Raw genomic sequence first — 12,951 nt, 5'->3', positions numbered from 1 at the left:
CTAAAAAACTGACAGTTTAAGCCAACAAGGATATTTTATTTACCTGCTACAAAGACTGATGCAGATATAAATGCACTTACACAGAAGAAAAATTCAGGTTATTATAATCAGGTTATAGACTAATGAAGTACAAATGATGAAGGTTATGTAAAACACTCATACATGTGGCAAACAATGCTATATATGCTGATCTTGGGATGAAAAGGGAACGATGTCTTGAATGGTAAACAGAAATTTGATAACATAATTACACATGAAACAAGAGAATAACAAAAATGGAAGTGGATGACAGAGGTAGACTTGATTTTTCTCCATAATATTGTAAAAGATTACACAGATGATGCATTTATATGTACAAATGCACCTAAAAATAGCTTTATAGGAGATTTAAGGAGATATGAAATGAAATATCAGATATAAATAAAAAGAAAGCAATCATAGGGAAATGGTACTATACAAAGAGAATGTAAGGAAAATTTCCTTGAAAAGTGTTTGATTACATCTTATATTGATGACATAAAATCTTCATTATTAAAATTTATATACCTAACCACATGAGAGATATGCAAGGAGTCCCAGGAGGGAACTTGGAAAGTAAGAATATTGGAAAGAACAATAGCTGAGAATTTTCCAAAATAATGAACAATATCAAGTGGAATATTCAAGATGTGGTAAAATAAAAAAGCAAGCATAACATTTGCATACACACACAGAAAAACACAAACATACCCCCTAACACATACCCCTAGTCCAGTTACAGTAAAATTCTTGGAAAACAAAACCAGAGGGAAAAACATAAAAGGGAATAGACAAAAACAAAAACAAACTGATTAACAAGCAGGGGCCCTCTTTTTCTTTTTTTTCTTTTTTTTTAAATCAGAGTTAACTTGACAGAATTGTTTTGAGGCTAAAGAAGGCATAAAGGAAACAATAAGGTAACATGGAGATGACAATGGTGGGAAAGAAGCTAGGACTCTTAGGTCTGGAAAAACCAAGTAAAGATAGAGTATTCTGAGAACTTGTAAATTTAGAGGTGGGTCTTTTAGAGTCAGGACACAGATTGCAAAGAAAGGGAGCTGTTCAGCTAGAAGTAATTTCTAAGGATGAGCAGAGGAGGGACCCTTGAAGCCTGAGACACCTACCTCTGAGGATGGTGACCTGATCCCTGCTCATGCCAAAGCATCAGGATCTCAGAGGCGGCTGCCCTCAAAGCTGAGAACTGGAGCTCAGACGATAGAGTTTACCAGTGTACTGGTGCTGGTCTTTCTGAGGGGACCTGATCTGGAGAGTCCTGGAATTTGGACAAAAATTATATTTTGGACATCCTGCCCCTACTGAAATCATATGACCTTGTTTTTATGTAGGACTTTTATTCAGGTGTCACTGAGAAAAACAGGGCCAGAGAGGAATGAACTTCTGCTTTTCCTTCCTCCACACTTTCTGTCTCTCTTTGGTATACCTGACTGGCAGAAACTACCATGGAGCATGTTAGTAAAAGCAAAATGGTCTTGACAGACTCCCAGTCCCAGCGTCATGGAACAGAGTATAGGATATGGAGCCAAGAGACTTAGATATCTTTTACCTAGCATTTGCTTCTTTCTAAAGCAAATATCCTGACAAAGAACACAACCATCAAGTCTTTTAAATACTATGCATTTCTTTTAAAACATAATAAATACAGAAAAACTATCACTCGCATCAGCAACACCCACTTTCTAAAATGCAAAACCAAAAATTGGAACCTTGTAGAGAAACTTGTACTCTATGCTTATATAGTAAGGGAAGAGCCATCTACTGATTTCAGTGGGTGGTGTAATGGCAGGAAATGTATTTCTTTTGTGGAAAATAAATCAATAGAATGTTTATCGAGAATATTATTAATTTGTGTGTCAGATACATCAAATGAGCACAATATCTTTAAGTGCCACCTGCTGACTTGAGTGGTGGCTTTGAACATTTATGCAGGGGATAAAAAGAAAACAAAACACTTCTAGTGAGGAATTCTTAAAATGTGAGCACTTCTCTTAATACCACCCTGCCTAGAAAACATGTCAAAGACTCAGAAATAGACACAAGAGATTACTGGGATATTACAAGGGAATGTCAAACACTGGTTAATAGGCTCTCCATAGATTAGCTCATTCTATACAGGTATGGACTTTTCATTGTCTTTGATTAATTAGGCTATTTTTTCAATCTATAAGCAACAGAAATTGACATGTAGGGGCGCCTGGGTGGCTCAGTCAGTTAAGCATCTGCCTCCTGCTCAAGTCATAATCCCAAGGTCCTGAGATCGAGCCCCACATCAGGCTCCCTGCTCGGTGGAGAGCCTACTTCTCCCTCTCCGTCTGTCGTTCCCCTTCTTGTGCTTGCTCTCTCTCTTTCTCTCTCTGTCAAATAAATAAATAAATAAAATCTTTTAAGAAAAGAAGTTGACATGTAGAAAACTAATAGTAAAGCCATTGTTTCTTGCCCATAGCAGTGCAAATGGTTTCTATACTTAGCAATGCACATACAATTTGCCCTATAGAAAAACAATATAGGTAACTAAAATTATTTTTTTTAAAGATTTATTTATTTATTTTAGAGGTAGAGAGGGGCAGAGGGATAGGGAAAGAGCATCTCAAGCAAACTCTATGCTCAGTGCAGAGCCTGATGTGGGGCTCAATCTCACCCTGAGATCACCACCTGAGCCAAAACCAAGAGACAGAGCCTTAACTGACTAAGCCACCTAGGTGTCCCTACTAACTCAAATTCTTATTTGAAAAGTGTTTAATAGTTTACTGGTTCCCTTATTAATTATTGAGATAAATAATAACCTGGATAAGTGTTCATTTAATGGTAGCATGAAAGTCTGAGCACCACAGAGCATAGTGATCACCAGAGAGATTTGGTGCCAAGAGAGAGACTTAGATATCCTTTACTTAGCCCTACTTCTTTCTAAAGCACATATCCTGATGACAAATGCAACAGTAAGTCCTTTAGGCTCTATGACTTTCTTTCAAAACATAATAAATACAGAAATAGCTATAACATCAGCAACATCCACTTCCTAAACCACAAAGACAAATACCAGAACCTTTGTTAAGGAGCTCATACCTTATGCTTATATGATAAATGGGGAGCCATTTACAGATTTTAATTAGTGGTGTGATGACAGTAAATTTGTCTTTTTAGGAGATCTTTCTTAACCCATTTGTCAGCTACTCGAAGTGAGCACCACTATCAACCCCCCAGTTCTACAAATTCACATTAGAGCTTCCGGTTCTACTCATTTTATCTCATCACATGTTGGCCTTAGACTTTCACTCTCATAATGTACAGATACAATTTTTTACTAGAAGTAGAGATAAAAATGAATAAAGTACATCTTTAAGGGTATAAGCAAAAATCTTTTTAAAGATTTATTTATATATTTGAGAGAGAGAGAACACATGAGCAGGGGAAGAGGCAGAGGGAGAGGGAGACAAGCAGACTGCACTGAACAGGGATCCTCACTCGGGACTTAATCCCAGGACCCTGATATCATGACCTGAGTTGAAATCAAGAGTCAGGTGCTCAACTGACTGAGCCACCCAGGCACCCCAAGCAAAATTTTTTTTTAAACAGATCAGAAATATTTGGAGACCTCTGCTTTAAAGAACTCATATCACAATGCTCTCACACAACAGGTGTCATCCTAGGACACAGAAACACAGAAAGATGACTCATCACCTCAGAGTCTCTTCAGTAAGAACTTTCAGCTTCTTCAATAAAACGGTAGGGATTATAGCTCCTAATCCCCAAATAAATACCTCACCTTCCCAAAACCCACATACACAAACACATGCATATACATTATCTCACAGTTATAGTAGGCATCTACTAGGCTACATATTTTTGCTGCTAATCTGTCCTTCCCATCTGTAAATATCCTTGTTATGTTTCTTTCTCCAGGATAAAATGGCATATCTCAGTTGTCATAGAAACCAGAATGTCATCAAAATGTTCTTGTTGATGTTAGTTTTCTAAGAAAACCAGAAAAAGCACATACATCCTCAGAAGCAGAGCATTGCTCTTGATCTCAGTCAATTACACCACGCCAAATCTAATGAATGAATGAATGAATGAAATATTAGAGACAATACCTGAAGTTCTCCATGGAATAGGCATTTAGAGAAAGGAAGCTTTTTACCCAAGGGATTACCAAGGAAGGAAAGAAGGGTTAAGAAGTACAGTTCCCCTGTTAGAGATACAGACTCATGTTCCAGTTTCTGTTACAAACCACCTCTCAGCCTGCCATAATACAAGAGGCCAGGTACATTTGTGCAGTTAGAAGTCTGTGGATTGTTGGTCACTTTAAAATGACCTGGAAAGGATAAAGTGTCTGGATGTCAGGGGAAGGCAAACTAGAAAATCAGGTTTTGCCAGTGTCAAAGGAAATTGGGCCTACATTTGGACAAATGTGTATTATTATAGTTGTGAGGACAAAATGGTTCCTAAGAAGAGAAAGTACCCCTAGGGCAATGGGGAGATACAGCTAAGTATCTCACATTTGGGGAATCTGCTCTGTCTAGGTAATGCCGAAACCACACTGCTAGTGAATAATATACTTAGAGGTAATTTTCTTATAATCATGTTAACATTTTAAAAATTCAACAAGGTTAATAAGGATTGTATGAAGTTATCAGGGTACACAAGTACACGTAAGTTCTATCACACATAGTCATTCACATTAGAGAGACAGGGATGCACTTATGATGTAGCACTTTCTCCTATAATAAGCTCAGCAGCGATGCCCATGTGGCCTGTCCTGGGCAGTAATGTGCATGAAAACAGGCCCTCAGGTAAGGAGTCATGCAGTTCTGATCCAGCAGCTCCAGGTTCCCTGGTTTAAAAAACCCCACCAATGTTCTGCATGTGGCTATCCAATTTTTCCAACACCATTTACCCCAAAGATATAAAAGTAGGGATCCGAAAGGGTACGTGCACCCCGATGTTTATAGCAGCAATGTCCACAATAGCCAAACTGTGGAAAGAGCCAAGATGTCCATCGACAGATGAATGGATAAAGAAGATGTGGTATATATATACAATGGAATATTATGCAGCCATCAAAAGGAATGAGATCTTGCCATTTGCAACGACATGGATGGAACTGGAGGGTATTATGTTGAGCGAAATAAGTCAAACAGAGAAAGACATGTATCATATGATCTCACTGATATGAGGAATTCTTAATCGCAGGAAACAAACTGAGGGTTGCTGGAGTGGGGGGTGGGGTGGGAGGGATGGGGTGACTGGGTGATCGACACTGGGGAGGGTATGTGCTCTGGTAAGCGCTGTGAATTGTGCAAGACTGTTGAATCTCAGATCGGTACCTCTGAAACAAATAATGCAATATATGTTAAGGAAAAAAAAAGGAGAAGAAGAAGAAGGTAGCGGGAGGGGAAGAATGAAGCGAGGGAAATCGGAGGGATAGACGAACCATGAGAGACGATGGACTCTGAAAAACAAACTGAGGGTTCTAGAGGGGAGGGGGGTGGGAGGATGGGTTAGCCTGGTGGTGGGTATTGAGGAGGGCACATTCTGCATGGAGCACTGGGTATTATGCACAAACAATGAATCATGGAACACTTCATCTAAAACTAATGATGTAATGTATGGGGATTAACATAAGAATAAAAATAATAAAATAAAAAAAAAAACCACCAATGGCCTACTCTTTTAGCCACCAAAATAATGTCATTGAACACTGAGCTGGCAAGTGATGCAGAGAATCAGCTTTCATGTGTTGGTCTGACCCAGCTCCAGCACAGCACTGGATCTGTGCACTTTAGAGCAAAACAAAGTCATCCCATTCTCTGTAGGATCCACAAGAGAAAGGTCATGCTGAATTAGAGATACACTGGTGTACAAACTAGATGAAGAATTTCAACAGGTTCTTAGGGCACAGGATATAGAGATAATTATCAATACTCACAATCTAGTTTATCTAGTTTCCTAGAGAGGGAAAATTATGGGGTATTTTCATGGTCACTCATTTTAAATTAGAGACTTCCAGAAAGATAGGTGAGGGTTGAGTCTCAACTCTGCCACTCATCAACTGTATGATTTTCAGCATGTTGTTTAACTACTCTGTTCCCTAGTCTCCATTCTGGTGAAATAAAGTAATAATGTCTATACCTACAAAAATGTGGTCAAAGGTCTAAAGGAAATGGAAACTTTTGTTTTCAAAAGTATAGTTGTTTTTATAATGCATGTGCTTTTTTAAAAAAAAGATTTTATGTATTTATTTGACAGAGAGAGAGAGACAGCGAGAGAGGGAACACAAGCAGGGGGAGTGGGAGAGGGAGAAGCAGGCTTCCCATGGAGGAGGGAGCCCAATATGGGGCTCGATCCCAGGACCCTGGGATCACGACCCAAGCCAAAGGTAGATGCCCAACAACTGAGCCATTCAGGCACCCCAAGGCATGTGTTTTTTAATTTAAGCATGAAATGGGTTTAACACTGTTATTTAAAGTGAATAAATAGGTACATTTAAAAGTGTTTAGCATTATTTTCTAATTTTCAAATATTGGCAAATAGAAGTCCCTAAACAAAAGCTTTTTGGGATCTTTAGAACAAAAAATTTGACAGTAACTACTGAAGAATTCAGGAAAGTGGCCATAAATCTGCTTCATAGTTTAATGAGTTGACTTTCAAAACATCAGTTCTCTTTTACTGTTTCTCTCCAAAAAATACAACACAGTAATAGGTCAGAACGCGAAGTGCCATCTGCATTGTAGAGTAGTGGGAAATCAAAAGGTCTACTACATCCCTCATGTCTGTGTGCAACCTACATGAATGCTCAGAAGATCCATCATCCTCAGTTAGTAAGGAGGCATGAGTCTGTGTATACCCTACCTTAGTGGCATTTTCCCCCAAATTTTTGTCATTCAATACATGTCATTCCAGAATTTTCTTTTTTCATGCAACCTAATGTCATTCTATATCATTACATAGCATTCTACCTCACTTTGCATAAGATGTATTACTATTCCATTGCATGTATGGATTTAAGTATATTTGTATTGTGCCCCATGTTGTATCATAAGCATCCTTTCCAAAACATAAATGTAGTACCTCCTGTCTTGAGGAATTACAGGAATATACGTAAGTGCCACCAGCTGACCAAAGCTGGTATTCTGCACAGTAGGAATGAAAGGGAAACAACCCAGGGCACTAGAGCAACTATAGACTAGTTTCACAGGCAAGACTCTCCAGCCCATGGGATATTCCATCATTATCTAGTGACAAAGCTAGCGTGTATATGTGTGTATTTTCATCTCAAAACAGTGTGCTGTATAACACAATGAAATATATTATTTCTACCTTTTTTTCCTTCATCATAGGAATGCTCACTGAAAATTCTAACAATTGGTTGAAAGATTCAGTGTAAATATATGTATCTATTCCAAGTTTTTATTTTATCCATACATATATTTTTATAAACTCTGTAAATAGCCCTTTTCAATGATTCCATAGCATATTTTCACTCTTATTTGTCTACATCTAAATATAAATCACTTTAATGGGGCATGTTCCACAAGCCCTAGAAATAATAATTTGAGTTATTTTTCTACTAAAAAGTAATCTATTCTTTCTTTATGTTATGTTAATCACCATACATTATCATTAGTTTTTGATGTAGTGTTCCATGATTCATTGATTGCGTATAACACCAAGTGCTCCATGCAGTATGTGCCCTCTTTAATACCCATCACCAGGTTAACCCATCCCCCCACCCCCTCCCCTCTAGAACACTCAGTTTGTTTCTCAGAGTCCATAGTCTTTCATGATTCTTCTCCCCCTCCAATTTCCCCCCCTTCATTCTTCCCCTCCTGCTATCTTCTTCTTTTTTTTTTTTTTTTAACATGTAATGTATAATTTGTTTCAGAGGTACAGGTCTGTGATTCAACAGCCTTACACAATTCACAGTGCTCACCTTAACACATGCCTTCCCCAATGTCTATCGCCCAGCCACCCCATCCCTCCCACCCCCCACCACTCCAGCAACCCTCAGTTAGTTTCCTGAGATTAAGAATTCCTCATATCAGTAAGATTATATGATATATGTCTTTCTCTGATTGACTTATTTCGCTCAGCTAATACCCTCCAGTTCCATCCACGTCATTGCAAATGGCAAGATTTCATTCCTTTTAATGGCTTCATAATATTCCATTGTGTATTTATACCACATCTTCTTTATCCATTCATCTGTCGATGGACATCTTGGCCCTTTCCATAGTTTGGCTATTGTGGACAGTGCTGCTATAAACATTGGGGTGCATGTACCCCTTCAGATCCCTACATTTGTATCTTTGGGGTAAATACCCAGTAGTGCAATTGCTGGGTCATATGGTAGCTCTATTTTCAACTTTTTGAGGAACCTCCATACTGTTTTTCAGAGTGGCTGCACCAGCTTGCATCCCCACCAATAGTGTAGGAGGGTTCCCCTTTCTCTGCATCCCTGCCAACATCTGTCATTTCCTGACTTGTTAATTTTAGCCATTCTGACTGGTGTGAAGTGGTATCTCACTGAGGTTTTGATTTGGATTTCCCTGATGCCAAGTGATGTTGAGCACTTTTTCATGTGTCTGTTGGCCATTTGGATGTCTTCTTTGGAAAAATGTCTGTTCATGTCTTCTGCACATTTCTTGATTGGATCATTTGTTCTTTGGGTGTTGAGTTTGATAAGTTCTTTATAGATTTTGGATACCAGCCCTTTATCTGTAGTGTCATTTGCAAATATCTTCTCCCATTCTGTGGGTTGCCTCTTTATTTTGTTGACTGTTTCCTTTGCTGTGCAGAAGTTTTTATCTTGATGAAGTCCCAATAGTTCATTTTTGCTTCTGTTTCACTAGCCTTTGAGATGTATCTTGAAAGAAGTTGCTGTGGCCGATGTCAAAGTGGTTACTGCCTATGTTCTTCTCTAGGATGTTGATGGATTCCTGTCTCACATTCAGGTCTTTCACCCATTTTGAGTTTATCTTTGTGTATGGTGTTAGAGAATGGTTGAGTTTCATTCTTCTGCATGTGGCTGTCCAATTTTCCCAGCACCATTTATTGAAGAGACTGTCTTTTTTCCATTGCGTATTTTTTTCCTGTTGCAGGAAAATTTGTCGCGGATTATGTGGCCATAGAGTTGAGGGTCCATATCTGGGCTCTCTATTCTGTTCCATTGGTCAATATGCCTGCTTTTGTGCCAGTACCATGCTGTCTTCGTGATCACTTTGTAATATAGCTTAAAATTGGGCAATGTGATGCCCCCAGCTTTGTTTTTCTTTTTCAACATTTTCTTAGTGATTCAGGGTCTTTTCTGATTCCATACAAATTTTAATATTGTTTGTTCCAGCACTTTGAAAAATGTCATTGGAATTTTGATCAGGATGGTATTGAAGGTATAGATTGCTCTGGGCAGCATAGACATTTTAACAAAGTTTATTCTTCTGATCCATGAGCATGGAATGTTTTTCCATCTTTTTGTGCCTTCTTCAAGTTCTTTCATGAGTGTTCTGTAGTTCCTAGAGTATAGATCCTTTACCCCTTTGGTTAGGTTTATTCTGAGGTATCTTATGGTTTTCGGTGCTATTGTAAATGGAATCCTTTCTCTAATTTCTCTTTCTACAGTTGCATTGTTAGTGTATAAGAAAGCAACTGATTTCTGTGCATTGAGTTTGTATCCTGCCACATTACTGAATTGCTGGATGAGTTCTAGTAATTTGGGGGTGGAGCTTTGGGTTTTCCACATAAAGTATCATGTCATCTGTGAAAAGAGAGAGTTTGACTTCTTCTTTGACAATTTGAATAACGTTTATTTCTTTTTGTTGTCTGATTGCTGTTGCTAGGACTTCTAGTACTATGTTGAACAATAGTGGCAAGAGTGGGCATCCTGGACGTGTTCCTGATCTTAAGGGAAAGGCTCTCAGCTTTTCACCATTGAGGATGATATTCACTGTGGGTTTTTCATAGATGGATTTTATGAACTTGAGGAATGTTCCCTCTATCCCTATACTCTGAAGAGTTTTAATCAGGAAAGGATGCTGTAGTTTGTCAAATGCTTTTTCTGCATCAATTGAGAGGACACTATGGGTCTTCTCTCTCCACTTATTAATGTGTTCTATCACATTGATTGATTTGAGAATGTTTAACCACCCTTGTATCCCAGGGATAAATCCCACTTGGTCCTGGTGGATGATCCTTTTAATGTATTGTTGGATCCTATTAGCTAGGATTTTGTTGAGGATTTTGGAATCCATGTTCATCAGGGATATTGGTCTGAAATTCTCCTTTTTGATGGGGTCTTTGCCTGGTTTGGGGATTAAGGTAATGTTGGCCTCATAGAATAAGTCTGGAAGCTTTCCTTCTGTTTCTGTTTTTTGAAACAGCTTCAAGAGAATAGGTATTATTTCTTCTTTGAATGTTTGGTAGAATTCCCCATGGAATCGACCAGGCCCTGGACTCTTGTTTTTTGGGAGGTTTTTGATCACTGCTTCAATCTCGTTACTGGTTATTGGCCTATTGAGGTTGTAAATTTCTTCCTGTTTCAGTCTTGGCAGTTTATAAGTTTACAGGAAGGCCTCCATTTCATCCAGATTGCTCAGTTTATTGGCATATAGTTGTTGATAATAATTTCCAGAAATTGTTTCTATTTCCTTGGTGTTAGTCATGATCTCTCCCCTTTCATTCATAATTTTATTAATTTGGGTCCTTTCTCTTTTCTTTTGGATAAGTCTGGCCAATGGTTTATTGATCTTATTCTTTCAAAGAACCAGCTTCTAGTTTCGTTGATCTGATCTACTGTGTTTCTGGTTTCTAATTCATTGATCTCTGCTCTAATCTGAATTATTTCTATTCTAATGCATGGCTTAGGCATCGTTTGTTGCTTTTTCTCTAGTTCTTTAAGGTGTAGAGTTAGTTGGTGAATTCGGGATTTTTCTCTTTTTTTGAGTGAGGCTTGGATGGCTATGTATGTCCCCCTTAGGACCGCCTTTGCAGTATGCCATAGGTTTTGGACTGATGTGTTTTCGTTCTCATTGGTTTCCATGAATTGTTTAAGTTCTTCTTTGATTTCCTGGTTGACCCAAACATTCTTGAGCAGAGTGGTCTTTAGCTTCCAAGTGTTTGAATTTCTGCCAAATTTTTTATTGTGAATGAGTTCCAGTTTTAAAGCATTATGGTCTGAGAATATGCAGGGAATAAAATATCAATCTTTTGTTATCAGTTGAGACCTGATTTGTGACCCAGTATGTGGTCTATTATGGGAAAGTTCCATGTGTGCTCAGGAAGAATGAGTATTCTGTTGTTTTTGGTGGAATGTTCTGTATATATCTTTGAAGTCCCTCTGGTCCAGTGTGTCATTCAAAGCTCTTGTTTCTTTGTTGATTTTCTGCTTGGGTGATCTGTCTATTGCTGAGAGTGGAGTATTGAAGTCTCCTGCAATTAACATATTGTTATCCATATGACTCTTTATTTTGGTTAACAGTTGGCTTATATAGATGGCTGCTCCCATGTTGGGTGCCTAGGTATTTACAATTGTTTGATCTTCTCGTTGGATAGACCCTTTAAGAATGATATAGTGTCCTTCTGTGTCTCTAACTACAGTCTTTAGTTTAAAATCTAATTGGTCTGATATTAGAATTGCTACCCCAGCTTTCTTTTGAGGTCCGCTGGCATGGAAGATGGATCTCCATCCCTTCACTTTCAGTCTGGATGTATCTTTAGGTTCCATGAGTCTCTTGTAGACAGCATATGGATGGGTCCTGTCTTTTTATCCAATCTGCAACCCTGTGCCGTTTTATGGGAGTGTTTAGGCCATTCACGTTGAGAGTGATTATTGAAAGATATGAATTAATTTTCATCATGTTGCCTGTGAAGACCTTGTTTTTATAGATTGTCCCTGTAAATATCTTTTCTGTGTCACTCTTGGGGTCTTTCTCCTTTTATAGAACCCCCCTTAATAATTCTTGCAGGGCTGCCTTAGTGGTCACATATTCTTTCAGTTTCTGCCGGTCTTGGAAGCTCTGCATCTCTCCATCCATTCTAAATGACAGCCTTGCCGGATAATGTATTCTTGGCTGCATATTCTTCTCATTTAGTAGACTGAATATGTCTTGCCAAGCCTTTCTGGCTTGCCACGTCTCTGTGGATAGGTCTGACATTATTCTGATGTTCCTCCCTCTGTACGTAAGGAATCTCTTCCCCCTACCTGCCCTTAAGATGGTTTCCTTGGTTCTAATATTTGTGAGTTTTACTATTACATGCTGGGGTGTTGGCCTATTTTCCTTGATCTTGGGACGGGTCCTCTTTGCCACTAGGACACCAATGTTTGTTTCATCCCCAGATTAGGGAAGTTCTCAGCTAAGATTTACTCAAATATATCTTCTAGCCCCCTCTCTCTCTCCACCCCCTCCAGGATTCCAATAATTCTGACATTGGAACACTTCATGGTGTCACTTATTTCTCTGATTCTATTTTCATGGATTCTGAGTTGTTTTTCCCTGGCCTCCTCTTTTCCCTTTTATCTATTAAATTGTCTTCCAGGTCATTGATTCATTCTTCTGCCTTACTTACCCTAGCTGTTAGATTATCTAGATTAGATTGGATCTCATTGATAGCATTTTTAAATTCTGCCAATTCAGCTTTCATTTCTGCCCTTAGAGACTCTATGTTGCCATTAATCGTTTTCTCCATTCTAGCTATTGTCTTCACAATTGCTAGCCTGAATTCCGTCTCCAACATCTTGGTTATATCTGCATCCATTTGTAAATCTGTGGCTTAAGTCATAATCTCTGAGTCTTTCCTATTTTGGGGGTTCCTCTTCCTAGTCATTCTGTTGATGGGTGGTTGAGGGAATGTATAGAGTCCAAATTATTGACCAGAACCCAAGCAAGATGCACCTGTTTTCTAGGGACTTTAGGGTTGCTGGCC

The sequence above is a fragment of the Mirounga leonina genome, unplaced genomic scaffold (genome assembly GCF_011800145.1).
Source record: "Mirounga leonina isolate KUSES-001 unplaced genomic scaffold, KU_Mleo_1.0 Mir_101222, whole genome shotgun sequence".
NCBI classification, from domain to species: domain Eukaryota; kingdom Metazoa; phylum Chordata; class Mammalia; order Carnivora; family Phocidae; genus Mirounga; species Mirounga leonina.
This window is presented reverse-complemented; position numbering follows the sequence as displayed.